We start from the raw sequence: 9,550 nt of genomic DNA, 5'->3' as shown, positions 1-9,550 counted from the left end.
CTTTATTGGCCGAGGGAGCCGGCATGCAGCTTCCGGGTCATGTGATCAGCATGACTAAGCCACTTCTGGCGAACCAGAGCAGCACACAGAAACGCCGTTTACCTTCCTGCCGGAGCAGTACCTATTTATCTACTTGCACTTTGACGTGCTTTCGAACTGCTAGGTTGGCAGGAGCAGGGACTGAGCAATGGGACCTCACCCCGTCACAGGGATTTGAACCACTGACCTTCTGATCAGCAAGTCCTAGGCTCTGTGGTTTAACTCACAGCGCCACCCACGTCCCGTAAGCAGTCATAGTCTTCCCCAAAGAATAATGAGCTACACACAGAGCCACAAATTCCAGCACTCTGAAAAAACTACACCTCCAATTACATCAAGGATGGAGCATTTATGACCCTCCAGATGTTTTAGAACCAGTTACCTCTGACCATTAGCCATCTTCTGCTAAAACCTCTTGTCTTTCTCTACTGTCCCCCTTGCAAAGCTTGTCTGCATAGCCGTGGCTAAGGGAGTTGTCTCCGAAGCAATGTCAGAAAATTTCTATGTCCTCATCTAGAAAGAAATCGCCCCCCTTTAATAAGTGACCAAGGCAAAGAGGTTGCCTTGGGGCAGAGGAAGAAAATGACTCATGCCACCCTGACTGGGCTGCAACATGCAAGATTCAGGCACTGATGCTCTGTGCCCGAGTCCGCACTCTCCTAAAATTATTTTCTCTACAAACTGCATTCCGTTCAGGGCCAGCGTAGCTCACTAGTCTCCTTTCTTTTTTTTAATTGCTCAAAGTGCCATTAAATATTTCTGTTTAGAACCGTACATTATGGCTCCAGCATGACCTCTTGCCTTGCTAATCCATCAGCAATTCACAGCTTGGGCTTTTTCGCAGACGTGATTTCAATAGAACAGTGACCTATTTCTTATTATTCCGTCTTTTTGAGGAGGTTGTCATTTGGTACTAGGAACGGAGAGCAATAAAGTGGGAGAGAAAGCCAGTGATTTAAAACGGGAAGAACTCGCTCCGTGCTTGAAATAATAATCATAATAATCATCAGCTGACTCTTGCAAAATGCGGGTGTTTAACAGCATCCATGCTGAATGCATTCGGTAATGAATCCCTTTCCTCCACTGCGGCTAACCTTAGGTTGACTCTGCCCTGCAAGTGAACTCGTGCCTGCTGTCCTCAGCTTGCATAGCACAGGGAGAAATGCTGAGCCGAAGTTCTGGGTGCCACGTGGGCAGGATATCTTTCTCAGTGGTTCCTATAGGCACAGTCTCTTCTTCTGCGCCCAACCTACCAATATCAGCTGTTGTGGAGGGGCAGATCTGCCCTCTGAACACCAGCACCGCTGCAACTTATCTGGATGGTGCAGTGCGACAGTGAGATTGCACTAATGTATAAGACAAATAATAAATGTTGGAAATGTAAAGAAAAAGAAGGAACGTTTTATCGCATGTGGTGGGAATGTAAGAAAGTAAAGAACTTCTGGGAAATGATATATAATGAGATGAAAAAGATGTTGAAATATACATTCTTTAAAAAATCCGGAAGCATTTTTACTTGGAATTATAGGCCAAGACATTAATAGACAAGATGTCAAACTGTTCTTATGTGCAACAACAGCGGCAAGAGTATTGTTAGCCCAGAAATGGAAGCAAGAAGAAATTCCGATGAAAGAAGAATGGCGGACAAAATTAACGGACTATGCAGAATTGGACAAAATGACAGGAAAGATTTGAAACATGTGGGACCAGAGATTTACAGAAGATTGGAAGAAGTATATGAATTATTTGAACAGCAACTGTAATCAACAAATTACGCTAGTAGGACTACAAGAAGTTTTGTAAGGAGAAATATACAAAGTGTTACAAGGTAGAAAAAGATAGAGATATTAGTTATGAGTTTGAAATGTAATAGGGAAAATAAGAAATGCATACTAAGAGATTAGATTGGAAAATTTTCAGACAGGACTGATGGAAGTCAAAAAAATTGAATAAGATGTAAAAGTATGTTTAATTACTGTTGAAAATGATATGTTAAAAAACTGATATATATATATAGAGAGAGAGAGAGAGGGAGGGAGGGAGAGAGAGAGAGAGAGAGAGAGAGAGAGAGAGAGAGAGAGATTGCACTGGAAGAGCCATTCTGGTGCCACCACCAGTATGTCTCTGCAGCCCCAAACTTGCAACCACCCCGTCCCCACCCGCCCCATCCTGGTAAGCGGATGGCGATGCAGGTGTCAGGAGGGTGGTTCTGCCTAATCATTGGCATACCCCTCAAATGTCCCGAAAAAACTGGGATGTTCCATTTTCCCTTGCGAGAGCACGGTGGCCATTTTGGGTACCATGACCTCACACAATTTCATGCCCGGATCTCGCCTCCCTGACCCCCCCCATGCTTTTTCAGAGCTGAAATCTTGCACAGCGCCACAAAACACACATTTTGGGGTCTCTCTGAAAGCACGGCCCTGAACATAGTGTATCTTTTGAGCTCCGTGATCTTGTGTGGGTAAAGCGACAAGAAAAGAGATTCTGACTAAACATCAGGAAGAACTTTCTGATGGTAAGAGGTGTTCAACAGTGGAAAAGCGGCAGATTCTCCTTCCTTGGAGGTTTCTAAGCAGAGGTTGGATAGCTTTCTGTCATGGATGCTTTAGAGTAGCTGGGGAAGCCGGCGTACAGCTTCCGGGTCATGTGGCCAGCATGACTAAGCCGCTTCTGGCGAACCAGAACAGCGCATGGAAACACCGTTTACCTTCCCACCGGAGTGGTACCTATTTATCTATTTGCCCTTTGACGTGCTTTCGAACTGCTAGGTTGGCAGGAGCTGGGACCGAGCAACAGCAGCTCATCCCGTTGCGGGGATTCGAACCACTGACCTTCTGATCGGCAAGCCCTAGGCTCTGTGGTTTAACCCACAGTGCCACCCGCGTCCCTAATGACTGTAGTGCTGGTTCCTAAAGCCATTGCCAGCTGCGCAACACAGAGCTCTCTTTTCCACCTTGCTTCCTGAGCCCCCAGCTTCCTTCAGGAATAATTTTGCTTGCCATCCAGGGTACAAACATGTTCTAAAGGCAAACCCGCACATCCATATTCCTTATGTTCTAATTTCAGAAAGGTGAAAGCAAAAAACAGAACTCTTTTAGAAGCCGGTCGTAACCTAGTCTGGTCCTGTTTATACTGCAACACTTGAAATGGTTTGATCGTGTGACTGGAGTTTCCAGCATCGCAATTTCTCCGAAATGTAACTAAGCAGGGAGCAGAATGTGCTGAGACTCGCACAGTGGGACGTGGTTATCTTGGCCAGCGGGACGAAACAAAAACAATGGGATCATCTGAACCTGTAATAATAGTAATCAGAGGAGAACTCAAGGAGCTTTCTTTTTGCTTTAGGGGTCCTGTGTGCATCAACTCAAAGTGTAAAATGCTTTGTTTTTGTTTGGTGTTTTTTCCCTCTCTCCTGAAAGTGACATTGTCTCTTTACACAGAGCCCTGCTGGGATTAGACCAAATATCTAGCTAGCCCAGGATCCTATTCTTACAGGGGACAACCGAATGCCTATGGGAAGCCCAAAAGCAGCACTTAAACACAACAACACTCTCCCCAGTTGTGATCCCCAGCAGCTGTTTTTGAGGTATGTTGATTCCAACAGTGAAAGCATTGTTGCTTGTGGCCATTCATAGCATAGCCTCCAGCATTTCTCCAGTGAAAATAGGGACTTCCTATTCCAATATCTGGGATGCAGGTGGTGCTGTGGGTTAAACCACAGAGCCCAGGACTTGCCGATCAGAAGGTTGGCGGTTCGAATCCCCGCGACAGGGTGAGCTCCCGTTGCTCAGTCCCAGCTCCTGCTAACCTAGCAGTTCGAAAGCACGTCAAAGGGCAAGTAGATAAATAGGTACCGCTCTGGCAGGAAGGTAAACGGCATTTCCGTGCGCTGCTCTGGTTCGCCAGAAGTGGCTTAGTCATGCTGGCCACATGACCCGGAAGCTGTACGCAGGCTCCCTCGGCCAATAAAGCGAGATGAGCGCCACAACCCCAGAGTCGGTCATGACTGGACCTAATGGTCAGGGGTCCCTTTACCTTTACCTTTATTCCAATATCATCATCATCATCATCATCATCCTTTACCTTTATTCCAATATCATCATCATCATCATCATCAACAACAACAACAACATTATATGCTGCCCATCTAACTTGGTTGCCCCAGCCACTCTGGGCAGTTTCCAACATATTTCAAAACATAATAAAACTTTAAACAATAAACAATTCCCCATAGAGGGCTGCATTTAGATGTCTTCTAAAGGTTGTATAGTTTCTTATCTCCTTGGCTCAGGGGTTGCATAACTCTGTTACCTCCAACATTTATCTGAGGAAAATAGGGACATCCTAAGGACAAGTGGGGCATTTCAGGATCAAATCAGAAACCAGGATGGCTTCTGTAAATCCAAGACTGTCCCTGGAAAATAAGGACTCTTGGAGGGTCTGTGATAGCCTTATTCTCAATGAATTTGTCTAATCTTCTTTCAAACCCACCCACTGCCACATACTGCTTCACACTTCCCACCTGTCCAAGAAACAAGAAGTTCGGAAGCAGGGCCATGTGCCTTCAGGTTGATAAAGATTCTTTGCAACCGGTTTGCAACATGTTCATGCCCATACTTCAGGTGTGTGTGTGTGTTTGTGTGTAAGTGCGCTTGTCCCCTGTGGAAACATGGCAGGGCCATCTTCTTTTTGCTCTAAACTGTGACTTGGCCTGGAGATTTCCCACAGGAAATGTTAACAGACCGCAGCGTGGCATTTCCCAGCACCCTGCTGTGTAAAGTGGTTCTTCTGCTTCCTGAGAAAATGGCAACAAGGCTGCTGACCATATGAGCAGGACCGTAAAATGGCTTGTTCAAATTCATGTGTGTCTCTTTTTGATTGACGTGCAAACTGAACCCAGGTCTCCAGAGGCAATTTAGTGCTCCTGCTGTGAGCTTTATAATTCCATTTGTTCTCAACTCTGGGTAGAAGAGGGGTGCTCTGCAAACTTTCATGCCTTTATTCCTCCCCACCACAATTAATAATCATATAATGGAATGGAAAACCTCAGGCTGTACTTTGGCTTAGTGCTTTATAGCTCCCAAAGGTGGGTGAAATGTGGCAGAAATGTTATTTCTGGGTTTACAGAAAGAAACCCTGAGGTTTTCACAGATACTTTGGGGGTACCAGTGGAATTTGAAAGGCACCTTAACTGCTTTCCATCCTTCCCAGCCCTAGCAATGATGGCTTCCCCCCCAAACCCACTGAGTCACTTTCACAGCATCTAATGGTTACGGTTAGCCATTGGCAAGCTGGCACATTCCATAATGTCTCTTGGAATCTCATGGGACTTGTACCAAAGATGGGGCAGTTCACATGCCATCGTGTACTTGCAGTGAATCACCTTGCATACCTCTCTGTTCATTCAGCACAACATGTGCCTGTCTCAGCACATCCACCCAGTTCTATCCAGTGGCGTAGCTAGTCGCTCAGGTGCCCGGTGCAGCCAGGGGCAAGCCACCCATGGGGGTGAGGTGCGCTGCGTGGAGCCTCTTCACAGACTCCTCTTCAGCTGTAGAGTGGCTGAAGGGGAGGTGGTGAACAGGTGCAAAATTCACGCTGCCGTTTCAGGCAGCGCCGAGTCTGCAGGCGCCCAAGCCACCACGACACTCCCAGGAGAGACGCGTGGCTTGGGCACACTGCAGGCCCCGTGGTAATTGCCAGCCCCTGCAGTGTTGCACCCAGTGCCAGCCGCATTTCATTTTCATTTTTTAATTTTTTATTAGAAATGTTATTTACAACATAACATAACCCCCCTACCCCACCCCAATACAGAAATCCACCCTCATTAAATGCGAACATTTTGTTGCGTTTGTTGACTGAACTAAAAAATATCATGAGCCCAATTTTTAATCTTTAAAAAAAATATTAAACTCATATTTTTGTCTTTTTGTCACCCCTCCCCCTCAGTGATGACACCCGGGGCAGCCAGCACCTACCGCACCCCCCTTCCTCCACCTCTGGTTCTATCCCCCCGTCTTTAAAAAAAGGTAAACAAAATCTGACACATCACTCACCTCCGTTACAGAATCCACGTTGATGACTGGTTTACCCAATTTCTTACAGTACGTTTTACCACGTCTCCCACTTTGCTCCTCCCCTGCCATTAGCAGGATAACCGGCCAGGATAACCAACTTCCTGTCGCATCAGAAGCCACGATCTGTATGAGAAATCGGGTTGGCAAAAATGGAACTCCACAGCGCCATCTGGTGTCACAGTGTTAAGAACACATAAACAACGCATATAAACTGTTTTTTCTTTGCCAGTGTAGCTGAGTCCCAAGACTGTGTTTCGATGTGTTCCCCTAGCCCAGCCTGAATCCACTTCAATCCGAATTGAGAGATATAATGACGCAGCTGCATTTTAAAGCAGTAATGTGAGCACAGCCTCCCTGGGGTCGTTTACCCGGCTTACGTCCTGGGAGGAGCAAAGTGGGGGGAGCCACGCATCACTGTGCACCAGCATGCTGCTCATTCACACCCAGGCGCAGTAAGTTGTTCCAGGTTTCTGCTACGTGTGAATTTAGCCGCTGCTTGTACAGGCTCACATGTCAGGCCATGTGTGATGAGGGGAGAGCAAGGCAACACCATTGTACCACAAGCAGTATTTCCGGAGCTGGCCCAACTCATTTCTTTGCCCTAGGTGAAGGGCAAGATGGAGCAATCCCATGACATACCGTATTTTTCGCTCTATAAGACGCACTTTTTCCCTCCTAAAAAGTAAGGGGAAATGTGTGTGCGTCTTATGGAGCGAATGCAGGCTGCGCGGCTAAGCCAGAAGCCAGAACAGTGAGCTGGAGCGCTGCGCAGCACTCCATCTCACTGTTTTGGTTTCTGGGGCAGCCCATGAAGCCTCCGCAGGGCAAGGGGATGAAGGCTCCCCGTGCCCTGCAGAGGCTTCTCTCAAAGCTAGACCAGCTAGAGGGAGCGCTGCGCCCCGTGAAGCCTCCGTAGGGCAGCGGGACGAAGGCTCCCTGCTGTCCTGCAGAGGCTTTGCGCAGCTCTTGCGGGAAGTGGGGGGAAGGGGCAGAGCGCATGACTCTGTCCCTTCCCCCACCTCCCAGAAAAGCCCCCAAGAACCGCTCTCCCTTTAAAGAGTGTGCAGTTCTTGCGGGAGATGGGGGAAGCTACAGAGGGCAGCTTACCCGCACGCAGCCTCTTTCGGGCAGGGAGAGCCTTCATCCTGCTGCCCGGGAGAGGCTTCAGCGGCTATCCCAGAAGCCAGAACAGCAAGAGGCTATCCCAGAAACCACATCCCTCTTGCTGTTCTGGCTTCTGGGATTCAGATTTTTTTCTTTCTTGTTTCCTCCCCCCCCAAACTAGATGCATATTATCGTCTGGTGCGTCCTATAGAGCGAAAAATACTATACAAAAGGTAATTGGAATGGCAATGGAATCTGGCTTCCCTGCTAGTGATGGGACAGCAACCACTACTGTAAGTAAGAAGAACAAGCTAGCTTAGATGGGGCTTCTATCCAGCCTGATTTCAGCAGGGAGACGGCACCCTATAGGCACAAGGCCTCGGTGGGCCCCCGGGTATCAGGCTGGTGACCCCGGGATACTGTTGATCATGAAGGAAGAGAAAGGAAGTGGGGACTGCTCCAAGGTTTAAGAATGACTGGAACGGGGGCTCTGTCTGCTCGGTCAGAAACAGCAGTGACTCTCCTGTTTCACTTGGAGCAAGACAAAGTATGGATGCACATTCCATTCGTCAGAGCAAAACCGCTGATTACACTGTGTAAGTTGAGTCGGAGGACTGTCTGCAAAACCAGATGAGTTAAAGGAAGTTCATAAAAGGCTCCTTCCCGCATCCATCCATATTCAGACCATGTCATCTTGGGTATATATGCTATGTTTAGCAGCAAAACCGCTCCTTGGCCCCCTAGTCAGTGCTGGAAAGGAATCCAGCAGTATCAGAGCACGCAGTCTGGAATGAATGGAAACAGATGCTTATGAATCAGCTAACTGCAGTCTTTTGCGCAGGAGAAGGGAACGATTATTTCTCACTTCAGCAAAACATTTCACTTTTTCTTCTTCATCCTTCCAAGCAGCCTTCTGTGTTTGTCAGACACCCACCTACCCTCCCTCAATCAAAGGATCTTAACAAGGTAAAATGCAAGCAGGTAAACTTAATTAAATGCCAAATTACAAATCAATGTGCAATACAGAATTCCTTAAAATGCTCATCCAACAATGCCGTAAGTACAAGCCCTACCCCACAGAAGCAGCTAACTTAACCGCCAAAATCCTGGGTCAATAAGAAGTATTAGCCCGGCACCTAAAAATGGACCATGATGGTACCATCCCGCAAATGGATGGCCACTACTGAAACATCCTGTCCACTACTTTATGGGAATTGTTATTCCTACAATGGTCTCCAGCATTGAGTTTATGTATATTTTGATTCTGTAACACTGTTGGATTAAATGGGATGTCTTGTTCCAGTATGTAGGAAAAATGACAACAAAACAATTACTGGGGGGTGGGGATCCTGTCTATGTGGCTCCACCCTCCAAGACCTACCTTGGATGAGACAGGTGGATTGTCTCATCCAGGCTTGGGCAAGTGCTGTACCCCTGGACCTGGTCACCACTCAGCATGCAACCAAGCTGCAACCAAGTTCTAAGTATGTGAAATGATATTTGCTCCCCTTCATCTTCCAACTTATCAGTCATCTTTCTTTTTGTCCCTATGTGATTTTTTTCAACAACAACAAAACCTGCAGTTATTTATAAGACTCTTCCTACTTTGAAAAAATAATTACAACAATCTTCATTCCATTTCAGTTGCTAGTTTGCAAACAAATCTTGCAAACTAAAAAGGAGTATTCCTTTTGGAAATGTGAAACAGCCACTGGTAGATTTCATTTATTTGCTCCTTCATTTTGTTTTCAATTTCACAATTTGGGTCCCATTTCCTCATTTATCTCTGGTGTAAACAAGAGCGATGTTGACCAAGACCTGTTTATATACTTTTACACTTATATCCTTTGGCTTGTGCTTAGATTTAGCCCCTCAGGAATGTATTGTTAGAGATAGACAAGGCTGGGCAGGAGGCCAGTTCACTGCATATGAAGCAAGAGCTTCCACCAAAGTAGGGAACAGGTTAGATGATTACAACGAGTGTGTGTTGTTTTTCAAATTCCAACAATGCAACAATATCCCTGGGAAATGGCTGACTTGACTGGAGCTGGCTGCAGGCAGTAACCCTTTCCTAAAACAGCTGTACCAGCAGCCATGTATGCACCGCTGAAAAGGGTGCTTTATAATTAGAGGTACCAAATGTATTATCCAAAATCCAGGGAGGAAGATTTGTGTATTGAGACAACTTTCCGTTTTTGCAATAAGTACAACAATAGAAGAGGAACGGTGGTGTCCAGGAGTCCATAATGGGTTTTCTAACACATTCAATGCACTGATCAAGTAAGTCCACAAAAGCTAGAAGCCTGCAAGTGTGTGTGTGTGTGTGT

Source organism: Podarcis erhardii (genome assembly GCF_964252035.2).
Source record: "Podarcis erhardii genome assembly, chromosome: 12".
NCBI classification, from domain to species: Eukaryota; Metazoa; Chordata; class Lepidosauria; order Squamata; family Lacertidae; genus Podarcis; species Podarcis erhardii.
Note: the sequence above shows the minus strand (reverse complement) of the source record.